At 45.7% G+C, this 20,000-nt stretch overlaps 1 protein-coding gene and 1 long non-coding RNA gene across 3 annotated transcripts in view; one reads left to right on the top strand and one right to left on the bottom strand.

Moving 5' to 3' along the window:
- Positions 1 to 3,017, top strand: part of LOC113585894 — a 4,899-nt gene extending 1,882 nt beyond the window's left edge. The window contains exons 2-3 of the long non-coding RNA XR_003411555.2: positions 2,348 to 2,572; positions 2,930 to 3,017. This is a non-coding gene — a long non-coding RNA (uncharacterized LOC113585894). The remainder of the gene's footprint in view (positions 1 to 2,347; positions 2,573 to 2,929) is intronic.
- Positions 1 to 20,000, bottom strand: part of dpp6a (dipeptidyl-peptidase 6a) — a 229,378-nt gene that overhangs the window by 127,905 nt on the left and 81,473 nt on the right. The gene's annotated exons all lie outside the window — the stretch shown is intronic.

Raw genomic sequence — 20,000 nt, 5'->3', positions numbered from 1 at the left:
CCGTGACCCCAGCACGCGATGGTCCCTCAGACCCCAAGCACCAAGATTAGCGGGCCGAGATGCAAACCATATCCTTCAGAAACCCGTCACTCTGCGTTCGAGCCTTGGCGTGATTAATGAACAGGCGCGAGGTGCTTTAACGTTGCAATGAGGAGCGCGCGCGGGGGGGGGGGGGCAAATCTAACGGCACGTCCGTCACTGGAACGGAAAGAGTTCACGCACCGACTCGAGCGGGTGCGGGTGGTGGAGTCACGGACGGTTAATGTGCGCCACGCAGAAGCACTTAGAGTTAAAATCATGTCAAAAGTACAAAATACGCACCGGCATCAAAGGATTACGCGTCAAGGATATAAATAAGCGAAGAACAAAGAGGAAATGCGATTTTTTGTCCACCTTTTGATACAATTTACCATTTAGAGTCGTTGATACCATCCACTTGTTTTACAGATTTAATTTATTTTTAAATGCAGGATTTCTTTTGTGTTTTACCAATGTATTTTTATTACATATTAATTCTTCCATTTATTAATTAGCTTATTAGGATGACAGAAGTGGATATGAGCAGTATATCATAACCCACAGCATCCTGGCTGGTTTGGCTCTCCCTTCAGAGATCCACCCTCTAACGCTGATGGCACACTTCCTGGACGTGGCAGCCACCCAGCTGAGCTCACGGTCGCGCGCTGGACGTCGCTGCTCCGACCTTCCGTGCGGCCGTGAGCACGCAATGCAGACAAATGACCGGTCATAAAATGCGTGGTGACCTTTGGTGACGGCGCCGTCTAAACACACAACTTACAGAAGGTCACGGATGAACGGAGTGACAACCCTGGACGGAGGTGCGCGCGGCGTTCCTCGGTGTAATTACTCCAATGACAAGGCCGGGGCCACAACTGAAGGAATGCATTTATTAAACGATCAATTAAATAACTGCCATGAGAAATACTGTATTGGTTAGAACGGCACACGTGATCTGTGAACTGCTGCAATTACGTAACGTGATGTTCACTGTCAGGATGATACCCCCCCGCCCCCAACAGATCAGCTACTCCACATTTATCCAAGCCCCCCCCCCCCCCCCCCCCCCCAAATCATGCTCGGACCTCTCAGATGAAGCTCAGTCAGCTTCCAGACGGATAATGGAGTGAGGTTTCGTGAAGTGAATTTCACACAAAAGCGCAGAAACGTTCAGAGACATGCTCTGATGAATTCCCACGGCTGCAGTCACATTTCAGAGGGAGCGATAGCCTGTGCTCCTTCGCCGCTAACGCCCGCCACTAACACCCGCCGCGAGAACAGAGCAACAGTAGCCAGGCAGTAGCCAAGCAGGCGGTCAATTACACGGCACCCAGGGGACAACTGCTCTCATTTGTAATTGTGATCTACTTTAAGCACACCACTCATGAAGTAAAGGAGAGCTAATGATTTGGACCATCAGAGGGTTCCCTTCTCCATTCCCTGGTGTGGGGTTTCAGGGCAGTACGTGAGCAGGCTGAGCGATAATCCCCCCCACACACACTTGGGCTGAGCCAGCATTCCTTTGTTGGCTCTCTATCAGAGGATTTTAATTGAGATTTTTAAAGATGCAGCACTTTTAAATCCCTGTACTAACAGCGGCGGATACCCCAGGACCTTCTGGAATAAAAGCTGATCTGCCATTGACTCAGGTTGGAGTGTGAATTCCTGTGCCACTGCATACAATCCTGTCACACTGTGTACCTTCCTGTGCCAGAGAGCAGAAGAACTCTGGAGAAGGAGGGAATGATTTTAAAGCTGTGTGTGTGTGTTTACCAAAAATGGCCTCCACTACTACATCATATTGCATTCCAAAATCACAACAGGGTGTGTGTGATTGTTGTGTGTGTGTGGTGAGGTAAACCACAGGGTGTGTGTGATTGTTGTGTAGGTTATGGGTGACATAAATCTGTAGGTCACATGCACTGTTGTGTGTAGGTTGTGTGGACTGTTGTCCATGTGTAGACACGCTCGTGTGTGGGGGTTAACATAAATTATAATATAGCACTCCAAACTAAATTCCAAAAAATATATAAAATGACATTCCAAATCAAAGTTAAAATAATTTTCCAAATCACATTTCACCCCAGTCACGTTACCCATGGGGCTGTGTGGCTCTCTGAGAAAACGAACGTCAAATCAGTGCCTCCCTCACTGGTCTGTGGAGGTCCTCGGGAAGGGGGAATGAATCTAGTAACAGACGTGTACAGTCAGTTGTGCTTGCAAACAGTAACTGCTGTAGCTGATGCAGTAGCCGGAGGAGTGCGAACTCTGCCCTTCTCGCTGCCTGTCTCTCACTCTCATCTTCTCTCTTTCTTTTCTTTTTCTGTAGTGCAAACAGAAGCAGAGTTCTGAAGTTTATCGAGAGGCCCCTTTATGATGTCGTGAGGCCGCCGCGACGTCACGCGGCACGTTTACGATGATGGCCTCCGTGACGTCAGCTATGATGACAGCTATGATTTCAGCTATCGTCACGTCATGCAGCACGTCTGCGTTTGCTCTCGTACCTCCGTCTGCCAGTAACACCACTCCCAGTCCTCACACGGGATTTTGGAGTGTGTGTACCTTAACCTGATTTGCTTGAATATGTCTGTGTGTGTTTGAGGATGGGGTGGGCATCCCATTAAAGTGTGTGTGTGAGCACAGGGCCCAGTTCTTCACAGCCCAGTGACTGAGGGGTGTAACAGATGCAGATGGAAGGGAGGATATCAGTCCTGTGAGCATCGAGGCGTGAAATCACCAATATGGGAGCTGCCGTGTCATTGAGTACAGGGGACCTGTGGGTGTGTTTGTGCGCACGCGTTTATCAGCCGAAACATTCGTCGTGTGTGTGTGTACGTGTTTTGGATGCGTCTCTGTTCCTTAGCGTGCATTCATGTGTGTGTGATGTGCATGTACATGCTTATGTTTCCAGATGCAGGCGTGTGGGGGAGATCAGCTACAGCGTGTGTGCTGTTTGTTCGGCCTTCATACCCTCCCGCCCATGTCACTCTGGACATTCTTCCAACCGCTGACCGCCGCGAGTCATTAAGACCCACTATTAGTACTCCTTAAATAAAACACCTAATGAAACCACAACGTGGCCCCGTCTCTTTATTTGAATCAGTTTTCCACAGCACACAGGCCTGATCTGATTTTATCCCCCCACAGGGTAGTCAGTGCTTCATTAAAAAGATTGTTGTCATGACAACTAAGTGCATATGTTGTCTGACAGAGAGGGAGAGCGCATTTGTGCACAAGGAAATTGTTCGTTTCGCTTTTTTCGCTGAGTTGAGGTTACAGCCCATTTAACATAACTTCATCATGTGAAGCCCAATGCGCTGTGTGCAGCATGGATTTCCACCTTGTCGTAAGCTGGTGTGATGCACTTTTAATATTTTCAGTCCCACTGTGATTGGACAGGAGATTCTCCCTCTCCCTTTCTGAGATAACACGCTTAGACAAGCATAGTTTTTATTCTCAGTTATGAATTTTTAGAACATACATTCCTCAGTTCGCACATGTCATATTAAATACAGTAATATATATTCCTTAGCTGGCGTGTTTTAATAAAGGAACGGACGACCAGGTGCTCCCGTTTCCGTGAAGGTGCTCGCCACTGTTGTGTCTGGCCCCTCTGAAGATGAACCGCCTCACGGCTTCAGACTAATCATGACAGGGTATTTAGAGTCCATTTGGAATCTTTCAGAGCCATTATATGCCCAGGGGGTGTACATTTATGCAAAAAAGTTTAAGTTTATGCAAAATAATATTGTTGCTATTAAAATTGAATGCATAAAGGGTTTTCGCATGAAATCGGTAAATAAGCATGAAGTCTAGTACAAGAGACACTCCCTTTTTGTCCTGCCGTAACCTCCCTGACTCAAATCACAGGCTAATTATGAAGCCCTTCACGTGTTGAGCAAGGCAAAACGAGCTCATGCTAAGTTTCGGAGCATTTCAGCACTGCCGGGCGGACAGCTACCTGAGTCTGTCGAGGAACGCTCAGACACAGCTGAAGAGAAACCTTCCAACGTGTATCTCAACGTGAAAAACGGACAGCTCCTAAAATAGAAAAAAAAACAAACAAACAGGTAAAAATGTGCATTTCTTCGAGCTGTGTCACGGAGACAGGTGCTGTGCTTTTGCTCACGAAATGTCAGCACTGCCATGGATTCTGTGAGATTAGGAGGCTGTTCTGGCCCCTTCTCTGAGACTACTGGAGAGCATTATCTCCTAAGAATATTGAAGAGCTATCGTCACACACAATTCGAACCACTCGAGCTGTCAGTGTGGCTGCATTACATTGGTTATTGACAAACTCTGGGAAACGGAGATGAGCAAGCAGAACACGCCATATGGACACCGTGATAGAACAAAAAAAAATGCAAATACTTGCCTTGCCTTTGGCATAAGAACCCTCTTCAAAAATGCTTTGTGCTACATCCTGTAATTTTGTGAGACAAACTAAACCATTTTAACTGTTTTACCAGGCACACGGGTATTCCAAACGCCAAACATGAAAGGAAACTTTAATCCATGCTTAGCCTTATCTTACCCTGACAACACTCCTCACAGCTTACACCACAGTAAAGAACAGAGCAAGGATTTCACAACAGTGAGGTCAAAGACACTTAACATGAGCCAGTATATTCCACCACACCTTACTGGAGTATGGCTGTTTCCACCAAACCTTACTGGAGTACGAATGTTTGCAGCACACCTTACTGGAATTCGGATGGTTCTTTAGGTTTGAAAGAAGTCCACATAAACGCTCTGCGGTATTTTGGCATCCGGCACTCCACAAGTCCAGCGAGAACTCGCAACGGCTGGTAAGAACTTCCTGTTTTGCGTGTACAGTAAATAACAAAGAAGCATCCATCGATCAGACTTTATTATCAGTGATATTTATCCTTGTAATGGGTAGTAGCTGCTGTGCTGGTAGAGAAACCAAGCCTGCACAGATATAGCGTTTGAACATGTCTGTGAAGCTACTGTGGTCACTGTCTGCACTGTTCTCTATTCTAAATTTTCACCTGTAGTCACCTGTAGTGCCACAGTGTGGAGATCTATCACGCCTGGCTCAGCTCATGCAGACCTGGATAATGAGCTACTGAGCTCAGTCACATGTGCTACAGCAGGAGAATGGGAAGCCAAAGGCCAAGCAACGTGCACGTGAGGCAGGTTATGTGCACGTGAGGCAGGTTACGCGCACGTGAGGCTGGTCGTAACGCTGAAGTCTGGGTTGTTTAACTGGCATCCGTGTGATAATGACATTTACTAAAATAACATTAGACACCGAAAAATGACGAAATGTAGCACTCATTAACGTAAATGTGACATGTGTGGATACTACTACTAGCAAAGTGCAGATTTCATGTTTTAAGTTTAAAAAAAAACCCCAAACATTTATTTCATAAAGAAAGTTTTGGCACCATAAACTACCACCACCAAAAACAATAACGTCTGTAACTCATCACCAACACCCAGTCACGTCAGCCCTGGTCCCATCCGTGCCTGACCATGCCTGGCAGAGAGACGGAAGCCTGAGCTGATACAGCCCAGCTACTCACACGCACTGATGGCTAAGTTTACTGCTCACGATAAAGGAACCACAATCAAACTGTCACCATCGAAAGTTTCACTTTACTGAGGGTAGACCAGCAATGGCTTAGCTCTCACTACTGGTGCCAGTGGTACTGATGGAGCTGGAGAATAGTGGTCCAGATGTCTTCCTGTGTGGCTTTAATGTCTATAGCATCTTAACCTCCAGAGGCCCACATGGGCGCTCTCACCTCGGGGGACATGTTCCCACGCACAGACCGACCCTGTGCTGGCTTAAACACACAGTGGAGGTTGTTAGTAGGGTAGGCCATAACGTGTGTGTTAACACACTGGTTCGGTGACACACACAGTTCTCAGGCGTGTAGGAGACACTAGGATTCCACTAGGATGTCTTTAGAGTGTCTCAATCCACCGTAGAGCTGATAAATGAGAGATAGAGAGAGAGAGAGAGAGAGAGAGAGAGAGAGAAAAATCTATTCATGTCCGTACAAGAAAGCTCAATTTCCTACCATCCTTCTCTAGCCAAGTCATCAAACATGATTAGTTCTGCTGTTCTTCTTTCCTGACTCCGGCCTGCTATTCCAGCTCAGAGCCAAGGAAGAGCCAAATGAGGTTATTATAATGGTAAAGATAATCTTCCACGTCCACGCAGGAGCCAAAGCTCCCTTGCTGCCAGTTAACGCCAGCTCTCGGTTTAAAGGTCGAGTCCTGTTTGTGCGGACAAATGAGGTGCTTATCCAGGCGAAGGCTGCACAAAGTACCGATCATTCGTCTATATACAGTCCGCACTGTGTGAGGGGTGACCGGGGCAACAGATGCAGGGGGCACATTGGACAAACTCCAGGCTGCTGCAAGGGAGCTCAGAGAGACAAAGAGAGAAGCAAACACCCAGATTTAGACACTCGACGCAATGACACCCAACGACTCCCATTTAAAAATCTCCAAGTGCCTTTAATGTGTTTTGATGGCAGCATGATGGACAGGCGTGGTTATTATATCCTGCTTTTAACGCAGACACCATGTGTAATTTTAGTATATGGAAATGATTATCTGTTCTGCCTCTTTCCAGAGTGTCCTGTGCAAATGACAAAGAGTTGACTGTTAATGGGTCATTTGCGTAATGCTCGGGACCGCTAGACTGTCTGAAGTCAGAAATGTTCTGTTTGAAGCCCAACTACAGCAGGGTCTTTGAACGCCGCATGCGGCAGGCATCTGTATCCCAGAGTTTATGATGGCACGGGGCTGCATGCATCACCTGCTCTGGAGCGATAAATGGAATAAACGCTCCTCAGCAGACTTCTACGCTCTCTTCCAGCAACACCTCCTCTTTGCTCTGGATTCCTCACCAGTGGCTTGGTTTTAATCCTCCTGTCCCTTACACAACTGGAGCAGCTGGAGTTTAAAGTCTGTCCTATGCATACACGTGTGTGTGAATGCACGCGCACACACAGATGCACGCACACGCATGCACACGCACACACACAAACGCACACACGTACACATGCACACACGCGCACGCACGCATGCAAATGCACACACGCACACATGCACACACACACGCACGCACACACAAACACACAAACACACACACAAACATACACACACACGCACACAAACAGACATGCACATGCATGCACACGCACACACACAAACGCACACACGCACACATGCACACACGCACGCACACATGCAAATGCATACGCACACATGCACACACACGCACGCACACACAAACACACACACAAACATACACACACGCACGCACACACAAACACACAAACACACACACAAACATACACACACACGCACGCATACACAAACACACACACAAACACGCACGCATGCAAATGCACACACGCACACATGCACACACACACGCATGCACACACAAACACACAAACACACACACAAACGCACGCACATGCACACAAACAGACACGCACACGCACACACACACACACACACACTCATAATACAGAGCATCATGAAGGACAGAAGACACTGGTGCACTACCTGTTCATCTTAACAGTCGATATCAGTCAACATGTCAAAGGTCATCCAGATGAATGACACATAGATCTAACCGCTAATGACACATAGATCTAACTGAGATGAACTGGCATTATGTCATTACCTCACAGTGAGATGAAGTTGGATGGTTATTTATGTTTGTAAATTATTCAGCAGTGAGTTTTGGTTCTTTTGGCTCTTGACTAAGTCTCAGTGTGGAACTTTAAGGTGATAGACTTTAATGCACTGAATGTCAAAACTGAAATAAACAGAAAGCATTTCCATTTTAATATATATACCACACATCTCAGGGGACCATAAATAACCAGACTAATAAATTAACGTTAAGTAAAACGGTCGTGTTTAACAACGTTGCAAATCTTCTGCAAATAATAAGCCCCCACTATGTGTGATCTAAAGTTGTGAGCAGGTCTCAACTGGAGCGTAGCGTCAGAAAGATAAACGCGCGTCCCTGTACAGATACTCGTCGACTCTGTCATAGAAAGAATGTCCAGGGCAGGTGTATTCCAGGCACACGGAGGAGACTAAACGTGAATCTCTTTTTCTCTGTGCCATTCAGCTTAGAGATAAGCGTCACATCATGTAGCCTGAGATCACTCTTCTCTATGAAGAAGATTTAGTATACTACCAGGAGCCCACCAGCAAAGTCCAAACCACTCAGGGGATTGTAATAAAGGAACTCATTAAAAAAGCCCATCTCTCCAAGTCTACACGTTAAACAAGCCAGCTAAAGAGTGGAGACTCAAATAATCCATACCTGGGGAAGTCATTACGCAAACAAACTCCATCCATCCTCATCAGTGTGTATATTCACATTCCAGCTCTATTTAAGACCATATAAATAAGACAGGATTTCCACTGACGAAAGGGTTGCTGTTGCATTCTGGGTAAAAGGTTGCACTGAGCTGTCTAAAAGCGCCAATCTATTTGACTAAATTGACTGCTTGTCTATTAATGATCAGTCGTACGTGCAGTGTGTCAAGGCCCTGATGAACTCCAGCAGAACAGATGAACCACTCAGGAAGTGCGCGCACACAAGAAAGTGAGCGAGGGAAAGAGTGATAGTGGAAGAGCAACAGAGTGAGAGAGAAAGAGGGGTGGAGGTGAAGAGAAAGACAGAGAGCATGAGGAAAGAGCTGGGTGGGTTTAGGCGGAGGGGTGTGTTGGGGGGTAGATTTGTGCTGATGGTAATTGCTATACAGCTGTCTGATTTAGCTGTGAAATGGTTTGCCTTGCTCCCAGCAGGGAGGGGGGGGGGGGGGCTGTGTGTGTGTGTGTGTGTGTGTGTTGTGTGTGTGTGTGTGTGTGTGTGTGTGTGTGTGTGTGTGTGTAATGGAAACACGGTCAGACTGCCATGGGCGAGGCCGTTGCCACAGCTACGCGGCGCTATGCCGGACGCTCAATTACTCTGGCTGGAGAACTCGACCTTGGTTTGCTCCTCGCTGAGCGACGCTAACTACAGAAGACACCTCACCCACCATGCCGTACACCCTCCCGTTCTGGAGCTTCGTCCGTGCAGTAGGAGCCTCACAGCCAGAAGATTAAACGTATTAAACAGAACGACTGGCTACAGTTATCTGTCGTTCTTCCTCCCTTTTAGTTCAGTTATTGTACTATTATTCTCCACATAGGCAGTAGACATTCTGTTACATGTGATATCACATGTAATAGATGTGATATATTACATGTGATATGGAGTAGTGTATTCCAGTTGAATGGTATCTTGGACTCTAACCTACTGTACTGTACTAGGATGTATTCTATGAGTAAATGACAAGGCATTTTTGTAAGTCGCTCTGGATAAGAGCGTCTGCTAAATGTACATGTAAATATAAATGTAAAAGTCTGTCACGCAACCGCCCCAGTCCATGACTACAACTCCCGTCTTCCCCGGCACAACCTCACCATATCCTTCTTACCAGTTTACAAGTGTCACCTGTCTTGCATCTTTGCTACGCTATTTAGTCTCAGATGTCACAGAATGCTTCGCCTCCTGTACAGACGGCGGAGCCGGACGTGTTGCTCCACGCAGTCGCTACCCAAGGAAGGATGCTGGGGCAACATCAGCAGATATTCGAAGAGTTCACCCATTCACTGGATCTGCTTGCGAAGCAACAGACGAAACAATAGAGGCAGATGGTAGAACTCAGCAGGAACTTGAGTGATGTTTGCGCTCGTTTACAGGCTCTAGACAGGACACCCCAATCCTCCGAACTTTCTGCCCAACCGCTGGCTCCTCCTGCTGCCTGCCCATCATTCCTGGACAGCAAGCCAGATAAGTATGATGGTGCACCCGACATGTGCCATGGATCTGTATTACAATACAACTATATTTTGCTAGTACCCTCCAGAACCAGCAGAGGTCATCTTGCACCCCGGGTTAACATACATTCATACAGAGAGTTTTCAGAGGAGCCTATGCAATGCGATTTTGCATGCCTGACTCCTGAGAAGAGACTCAGATGCATCCAAGATGGTATTTGCCTTTACTGAGGTGAGACGGGACACGTAATTCGTGAATGCCGGGTGCGACCCCGTTTTATGACGATCAAGCGAGAACGCGGAAAACCTACTTTACAAACTAATGTGTTGAGTCGTCCTATGAAAGAGTTGGTGTCGAGTTCTTTAACTATCCCAGTCTCCATCATCTCTCTGTCTTCTCCTTTTGTGTTTTCAGCATTGGTAGACTCTGTGGCGGAGGGGAATTTCAACCACAATCACTGGATTCCTGTGGTGCCCCTATCAAGACCATTCCGTGTAGCTGCCCTAGGCGGCGCTCCAATAGGCACTGGATGCATAACGCAGAGAACAAAGCCCTACCACAGTTCATACATCTCCTGGGCAGATCAGGAGATCATTTCCTGGTCGCCATACTGCGTCCAAAATTGTCTTTCTATGCCACGGATCCACTCCACAACTATCGAAAGCCTGGAGTATGAAGACACAAATTGGATTCCCCAAGAGTACCAGGATCTCATGTTGGTATTCAGCAAAAAAAGAACTACTCAACTCCACCCTCACCGACCGTATGACTTTACCTCTAGTTCCGGAGGCACTGGAACAACTTAGAGATGCACGATACTTTACAAAATTGGATTTAAGGAGTGCCTACAACTTGCTCAGGATCAAGAGGGGAGATGAGTGGAAGACTGCCTTCATCACCACTAGGGGGTGTCACGAATACAGAGTTATTCCATATGGCCTCAGTGTTGATCCTTCGGTGTTCCAGGCATTCATTAATGACATCCTGCGGGAGTATATCGGCAAAGTTCGTCATTGCCTATTTGGTCGACATTCTTATTTATTCCCCAGATCTCAAATCCCACATCAAGCATGTATATTTGGTACTACAGTGTTTATTTGACCAACAGCTGTGTTTCATCATCAATCAATCTCATTTCTGGGGTATGAGATTACTCATAGCGCTATAACGATGGATGATAGGAAGATTGAGGTGATTCTCCAGTGGCCAATACCCATGACCATAAAGAAGCTGCAGAGCTTCCTAGGTTTTGCCAACTTCTATTGTCACTTCATCAGAAACTTCAGTAGAGTGGCTGCCCCTCTTCCTAATCTGCTCAAAGGGGCTGCTATAAAATTACGTTGGACTCCGGAAGTAGAACAGTACTTCAGCCAACTCAAGAAAGCTTTCACTAGAGCACCTGTTCTTAAGCACCCTGATCCCTCGGCTCCCTTCGTAGTCAAACCCGCTGGTCCATTTTTTTCTCACGGTTTGGCTTTTCCATTACTTACCATCCAGGCTCTCGCAATACTAAGGCTGACGCCCCCAGAGGACCCAGAGACGCCTGACACCATTCTACCTACACAGATAAAAGTCACGTCAATAAGGTGGAGACTGACAAGGATATTGAAGAGCTGCTGACTGACACAGAGATTCCCGCAGAGTGTCCAGAGGCTCTTTGTCGCAATAATCTTTTAACCTGAGCACACTCCTCTCTGGTGGCTGGATATCCTGGGGAAACACACTACAACTGCTGTCAAACCAGCATTGGTGGGAGTCGCTGGCCAAAGATGTTCACAGGTACGTGTTGTCTTGTTCCATTTGCTCTCAGTGCCAGATCCCTAAAACCTTCCCTCATGCTCATACCACTCCCAGTGCCTGAACAACCTTGGACACACATAGCGATTGACTTTATTACTGACCTGCCTGAATTTTTCGTTCACACCACCATTTTTACAGCAATCGATTCGTTTTCGCTGGGAGTTCGCGTTATTCCCGTTTCCTGTCTACCCACAGCTTTCCACACTGTGGAAGCCCTCTTCAATCATGTTTTCTTGAGACTTTACTGTTTCAACCGTCCAGATATGTTATATGGGCAGAAATGGAACAAAATTCGCTTACGAGCTTGGCCACGGGCGTGATTCCCTTCAAGTGCATCCTCGCCTATCAACCCCCCATGACCCCTTGCACAGCGAAGTGGACAGAGGTACCGGCGGTGGAAGATTGGATGGGATGCAGCAAGGGAGTATGGGAGGAGACACAGCAACGTACTGAGTTGCAGAAATACAAAGAAAAGGAGGACCGTCACGGAGGGGTGGCACCAGGGAGATGCCAGGAGTCAGAGTGTGGCTATCCACGAAAGACTTGCGTCGCACTGGGACATGTGGTCAACTGAGTCCGAAATACATAGTCCCTTTCAGGATAGTGAAACGGCTTAATGAGGTTACTTACCAGCTCGACTTACCCTCTCGTTACCGCGTCTCACGCGTCTACCTCGTCTCACGTGCTTTCCATGTTTGTCTCCTCACATCTGTCATTTCAGGACCCTGTGATGACGTTTCGCCCAGCGTCGAGCCTCCCCCATCCATAGACTTCAGGGGACTCCAGTTTACGTCGTTCACCAGATCCTGGACTCTCGGAGGTGAGGGGGCATTCTTCATTTCTGGTGGACTGGAAGGACTACAGTCCTGAGGAGCAGAGCTGGGTCCCGGCCAATGACGTTTTGGATAAGGGCATGCTCGCCGATTACCACCGGCGATTCCCAGGTAGGCTGGCTCCTCATCTCCGGGGTCACCCTCGTGGCGTGTTCTCCTCCGGTCGCGGCACTGGGAGTGTGAAAAACACTGGGGCGCTTTGGTCGTCGTCGCGGGCTCTCTCGTACCTGGAGGGGGTCCCAGACTCCTGGGGGGGTACTGTCACGCACCCGCACCCAGTCTATGACTACAACTCCCATCTTCCCCGGCACAACCTCATGTCACTCAGTACATTCTAGCAGTCTGACATCACATTTTCAAACATCAAACTGCAGCGACGCCTTCACCACTAAACTTACAAACAGTCATAATCTCACCCTGAAAACATTTCCAGCACAGAACTCTGATTAAACAACTGCTCTGCTTTCTGTAGTGCAGACTGCAAGTCTTGGTACATGGTTATTTATTCAAAAACAAATAACTACATTTGTAGCCCATTAAGTGAATTGCATTTGCTAGTGATTCATACACATGCAAGCAAACAGACACACACACACACACACACACACACACACACACACACACACACGCGCACATTTAATCGACTCCCTGAATCTCGTACACACATAAAATATTCTACCTGCCATATGACTCTTGCAAATGCATTAAATGTTGATTTCTCTTTAGTTTCCAAACATAAACCCAGGGGAAAACCTGCTCACTTGTTTCATTCGGTTCTTAAGCAATTCTCTCTGATGCATATGCAAGGCAAAAATCCCAAACTACAATCGTGTTCAGTAGCTTTACTGTGCCATCACCTAAACGCCCCACGTCCAAGCTTCAGAATTGTAGCACAGGTGGAAACGTTCAGGTGTATCAGGTGATTTTGTGTTAGCCTGTTGGTTTCACTAATTAATTCTAATTCCTGCCTTGAGGAAATGGTCAAAAACACACCCCGAGGGGGTGATTACAGCATCTACCTGACACTTTGGAGTAATTGAGGGTTAAGGGTCTTGCTCAGGGGCCCAACAGTGGCAACCTGGCAGTGGTGGGACTTGAACCAACAACCTTCTGATGACTAGTCCAGTACCTTCACCACTGACTACAGTAATGCTGATCAGAGGAAAATCAGAAATTCTGTGACAAATTCCCTGTTCAACAGTACAGCGCTCAGAGAGGATGCACAACTCATCTGGACTAGCAGAGAAAATGACAGGAGGCAGGCGTGTGTGTTGGAGATCTGTGACTCAGCCAAGTTGAAGCTCGAGAGAAGTCGTTCACTCTGCCCTTTCACGGCAACCAGGAGAGAGGCTCCGTTTAAACTGATCAAAATGTATTTGTTTATCTCTAAGGAAAATACAGCTGCTATTCATTACACGCCGTCCTGAAAGGCAGCAACATTGTGGAGGAGAGGAAAAAAGCTTTTAACACATTAAAGCGCACAGAGTTGGTCGCCACTGCCCCATTTAAAACACCCCACATGCTTTAATGCAAGCGCTCTCATTTTTATCAGCCATTAATGCTCCCGATGTATTCGCGCCCTCATAAAATCCATTCCTAGCAGGTTAATTACTGGAGGCATTCAATGAAAAATCAGACCGCACTATTAGATGAAAGCCTTATTTGGGTGAGTGTGTGTGTGTGTCTGTGTGTGCGTGTGTGTTTGTGTGTGTATGTGTGCGTGTGCGTGTGTGTGAAAGAGAGAGAGGAAAAGTGAAAGAGGAATACTCATGTGCCAGATTTACTATTTAGCTGTACATGAGAGAAATGAATATTTACACGTATATGTTTCAACACATGACAACACATGACCTCAGTAAACATGACTACTGTGTCAAACCCAGGACTCCCAAGGCCTCAGTACACTCCTTCCCCAAAACTGCTTACACACACCTTCCGTTTAGGAGGATCAGCTCCGCAGAGGAGAAACACACACTCAGCCTCCCCACCTACAGACCAAGCAAACACAGCACATACAATATTACATCGGGGTTCTTCTTCCTCAGATTTGAAACAATTCCACTGTAACCTTTCTGGTACTTACACACACACACACACACACACACACACACAGAAATGAAATACTGGTAGACACTTTTTTTCCCCCTTTTTATACAAGACAAGTAAAGGCAAGACCGTCATAAAATGATATAGGATGTGAATCTTGCTTAGTGTGTACATCACCTATGCAGGCAAACTTTGTCCACAGCAAAAAAACAGAAGATATAAACACACGAATAAGCCGGTATTCCCAGTATTCCCAGTGTTCCCACAGCATTGTCAAAAAAGATGTTACTCCTTGGTCCAAACATGACAACTTCCTGTTTGAGCAATTACGACACCACCATTAAACATCCGTGAAGCTGCAATCAAGAAAATTGCCCCATCTGTATTTCAATGCCTTATGGTGAACACAGAGACACCCTGATGGCGTGGAAATCAGCCGATTCTTTTCTCATCCTTCTTTTCATCTTTCCACACTTCTTTCTGTCTCTCTCAGACAGAGATATTCCAAATCTTCTGGCACAATGCAACAAAGCAACCCTGCAGCACAGCGAGGCGTTATGTACAAGTGTCAGCGACAGGCAGACTGAGCTGAAGGCAGAACTTTTCTAGGGCTGTCCAATCAGAGCCACACGATGGATACGGCACAGGTGCACATGCAGTACCAGCTCTGGGGAAAAGGAGGCTGAGTTCTCACCAAGACTGTGCTTGGATTCCCGCGACCGCGTCGCTACGCAGAAGAGCCAAACACACTCATTTTGTGCAGCAGGGACTTCGCCTGTCCACAAAACCGCTTCCTGTTCCGACAGCGGGCAGGTGCGTGGAGTTTTCCCACACGTTTCTCTCCTTCCACTTCTCCTTCTGTCAAGTATTGAGATGATCCAAACCTCTGCTGTCGGTCTGATCTGATCTGATAGCAGATAGCAGGGTCGTGTTGTGCCCAGGTTGCAACCCTAGGGATCAGATGTTCTTAGATGATGAGTAGGTCTGATCTGTAGCAGCAGATGCCACGGCTTAGGAAAAGAGAGGCTGCCTCACAGAGAGATGACAGGCTTAGACGGATCATGCCCCCCTGTCTCCTTTGCTCTGATGCCGTCGGAATTGTCTGGATCCTCACTGATCTGCTAATATGATTGTCGGATGGAGCAAGTAAAAATTCACAGTGTCCACAAGCAGCCCTTTGAAACGTCCCTCCTAGATAAAAACAAAGCCCGTGTGGGTGACGACGCACCGACGCAGCAGAGTGCTAAATCAAGCAAGAAAGAAAACAAGCAAAACAAAGAAGAAAAACGTTTCTCAAAGACGGATAATTAGATGGAGATTTTTTGATTTTTTAAAAAATGTCTTTCTCCATGATGATTTTTTGTTTTTTGGGTTTGTTTTTTTTTGACAAGTGAAATAATGGGGTGCCTTCAAAACACTGTTGTACAGCTTGCAAAAAGGATTATGATTGGAGGATATTGTTCGCACCCTTCTGAAGAACAACATGTGAAATGAAGCAGAGAAAGTGCTCCAAACGGCGTTGCCGTTGGGGTCAGAGATGGAGGGAGCAGTGCTCAGGGAGAGAGACAGGCGTTCAAAAGACAAGCAGAGAGAGACACGGAGACAATGAGCAAGAAACACAGAAAAACGGAGAAAATATGCTTCCTCTTTGCTCCTGCGCATTATTCCTGAACGTATTCGGAGTTCATGGATGTCGTACCTGCGGGCGTATCAAGGTGGACGGCTCTGCTCAAACTGGTGCAGGACTACAGGACATCTACAGCCGTGACGTATTACTGGACAGATATGCAGTGTGCCGACAACATACACACATCTCCACTATAACGATTCATTCGTAATAAGTGATTGAGGCCTGGGTCAGATAACAGGGGGTACGGTGCACTGTGCAGTACTGCGAGTGATGGGGTTTCCAATCTAGTTTGATATCCACTTCCAGTCCTGTCAATCTTCCGCTGCCAGTAGAATTGAGGCAAAGAGCTGATGAAAAAAGTTTGGTATTTTGCATCCCACACTGCTTAGTCTGTGCCTGCGAGAACAACTGGCCCTCTCTCAAATCCATCAAATCGACTGTATTTTATTTACAGATTAAAATAACCGCACAAGGGAGGTGTTTCTAGATAATAACAGCACCATGGTTCTAGATAATGACAGTGCCACAGTAGCAGATACTGGCAGCACCATGGTTCTAGATAATGACAGCACCATGATTCTTGCTTAGTCTTCCATGGTGGCAGTTCATCTAGTGCAATGGCTCCAAAACACTAGAACTCCTAAAACCCCAAAAGATTCTGGCTTTTTGCTCATAAACCAAAACCTCTTTACCTCGTGCTATCCTTACCCCTAGGCGGTGCTGTTCGGTGCACAATGTACAGGCAGTATGCCAGTCCTCATCTGGGTGCAGTCTAATGCATATGAACACATCCTGTATTTATATGTCTTTGTAATATCTGACTAGTAATGGCTCGCATTTATGAATCTACAATGTGGTCTAATGTTACAGCCTTGGCCAGCTGCTGTGAACATCTGGCCATTTTCAACCTGGACTGTTCTGGGTTCACTGTTGTCTTTAAGCTCCAAATTAAATAATGATTAAGATAAATAGATTTAATTTATATAACTGATATACATGTACATTTAATTTATATAACTGATGTGTTATAGGTGTGTGTGTGTGTGTGTAAAAGCCGATATCTGTCTGTACAGCATCCCTGAGTTTGAGAAATGTAACTAATAATAATAATAATAATAATAAAAAATTATTGTTACTGTTATTATTATTATTACTACTACTACTATTATTATTATTATTATTATTAATAATAACAATAAACGCATTTTATAGAGCCTTGAGACGAGGCCTAATTTGTAACAGAATCATAAACAAACTAAAACTTAATAAAACCAAAATATAACATATTTCTCTGCTATACTTCAATAACTTAAAACCTTGAAAAGCCATCAACATACATATATAACAATCATAAAACTATCAGTTAAGCCTAGCACAATCCTTGGGGTCATGCATATTCAAATTTTTACAAATTTTAATGAGAGTAGATGAACATGGTAAGAATGAAATGCAATCGTTTGAAAATCACTCCAGAAATTGACCTTTAAAACAAAAGGTGAAAGAGAGAGAGAGTGGCATGCCCCTGCAAATGCCCCCTTAAATATTATAAGCATTCTAATTAAAAAATGTTGTGCACTTTTCTGTAATTGTCATCCCAGCAACCTAATCCCAATCCAACATCCCAACCTAAACCCACACCCATTTCTCTCTCTCTCTCTCTCTCTCTCTCTCTCTCTCTCTCTCTCTCTCTCTCTCTCTCTCTCTCTCTCTCTCTCTCTCTCTCTCTCAACATTCTCTCCCTCTGTTCTCTAACCCTACTGAACAAGGTCAGGCGGGGCCGCTGAGTCCCATCATGCAGTCACACCTCAGGCCAAGACGATGACCTGGCTCTGAACTCTCAGGGTCTGATTGGCTTCTTCATGTTAACAGAGAGTAATATATGTGCAAATTAGCAGATCCCATCACAGCTCCAGGAGTGGTTTCCTTCCTGAAATGACCAAGACTTCGTCTTTGCTCAGTGCATGGAAATATGTACAGAATTAAGCATTTGATGTTTATTAAGTGGTTTGAGTCTTAAGGAAACTGCTTAAATGAGAAATGTGAAAGCGAGAGTTAGGGAGTGGCAATTCAGACAGTCCTGGGCTCTCATGCTCTACTGAGTATTTTTAACTGTAGAAGAGTCATGTGAAGGGAGCTTCTGGCCTTGTAAATAAACAATAAATAAATCCCTAAAGAACACTTGGCCAATTTTGCATACAAATGGAAAATGCAGTACATGAAGGTGAAAAGGCCAGACTGTGTCTGAGCACACTGGGGACGAGAGATGTAACTGCAGTCCAGTACTGTCAGGAAAGTTGTCTGAACAAGTCAGTGTAAAAGAATACGAATTTCTGCAGAGAACATGCAACTTTATTCACAATGTCCCACTCAATTCTCAGTATGAGTTCTGAACCATAGTTACCATCATTAACCAAAACGGTAAGATGTTTGTGAGATGATGTGTGTCCAGTTAAGGTACAGGTCATGATACAGATATTAAAATTAATTCATTTTGAAGATCTTGAAAAAAAGAGTTAGGTGGTACCTATAAGTATACAAAGTGCTTTACAGATTAAAGTAATTCATAAGCAGGCAGTGACATGAAACACTAATATATGATTACATGGATGGGACCAGAACTTGAATTCTGTACTAGGGGTTGACTGATCTTTAGGGCTGATACAAACCTATTACTGATCAAGGACACCCATAAGCAATATTTCAGACCAATATTCATTTACCATAAATTTTAAAATATTTTTAGTGTAAGAGTGCAGATCTTACTCACAATTCACATGAAATTAGCATAATGTTTAAAGTGCTAGTTAGTCGCTGGTGGAGTTTTACTGTCTAGAGTAAACTGAAAGCAACAAATGATGCACAGACAGTTTTCAGATGCTTACCCAAAATTACACTTAGCTTTTGTGTTATGCTCTGAATATAATTATATCCTACTGACACCAATGACCTTAGCTTTGTTCCTCGTGGAATACAAATTGGACTGCTCTCTCTCTCTGTCTCTCTCTCTCTCTCTCACACACACATCCACACACACACACACAGTGTTACTGAGAACATCCTGCCCCAGACACACCAGGCTATGCGAGGCATCATGCCAGGGCTCAGATGGTTGCCAGGCTGATCTGTGGCTCTGCCTCTTCGGGCGGCCTGTACAGCTGTCCAGCCCACAGGGACTCTACACTGATCTCAGGACCAGGCTCAGAGGCATCATCAAACCCACAACCAATCAAACCCTGCATCAATCCTAGGTCCAAACCCAACATCAAACCCAGAATCAAACCCAGGTCCATACTCACAACCAAAGCCAGCACCAAACCCAGGTCCAAACCCACAGCAATAACCAAACCCAGTTTAACTTGCCCTACTTTATTGATAAGCTCTGCCGTGTACTACTGTGGTCTTGCGCTAGCATACAGGCTCACAGCCAATCAATGTGAGTGGATGCCAGACCACTAAATTTAGATTCATCATGCAGAGATGGTAAATTATCACACCTGTTCACGACAATCACCTCCAGTATATTAGGACACCATTAAACTTCTTTTCTCCACATCCACTTCAGCATTTAGCTGACACTTGGTTTGACTTACAATTATGACTCAACACAACTTGAATAATTGAGGGTTAAGGGTCTTGCTCAGGGCCACAACAACAGCAACCTGGCAGTGGTGGGACTTGAACCAGCAACCTTCTGATTACTGGTCATTGGAAGTATGACTAGTAATTCCTGAGAAGTACTCAAGATGTACTAGTCAAACTAACGTATAGCTTAACAGAGAGTAATATATGTGCAAATTAGCAGATCCCATCACAGCTCCAGGAGTGGTTTCCTTCCTGA

This window comes from Electrophorus electricus, chromosome 10 (genome assembly GCF_013358815.1).
Source record: "Electrophorus electricus isolate fEleEle1 chromosome 10, fEleEle1.pri, whole genome shotgun sequence".
NCBI classification, from domain to species: Eukaryota; Metazoa; Chordata; class Actinopteri; order Gymnotiformes; family Gymnotidae; genus Electrophorus; species Electrophorus electricus.
This window is presented reverse-complemented; position numbering and strand designations above follow the sequence as displayed.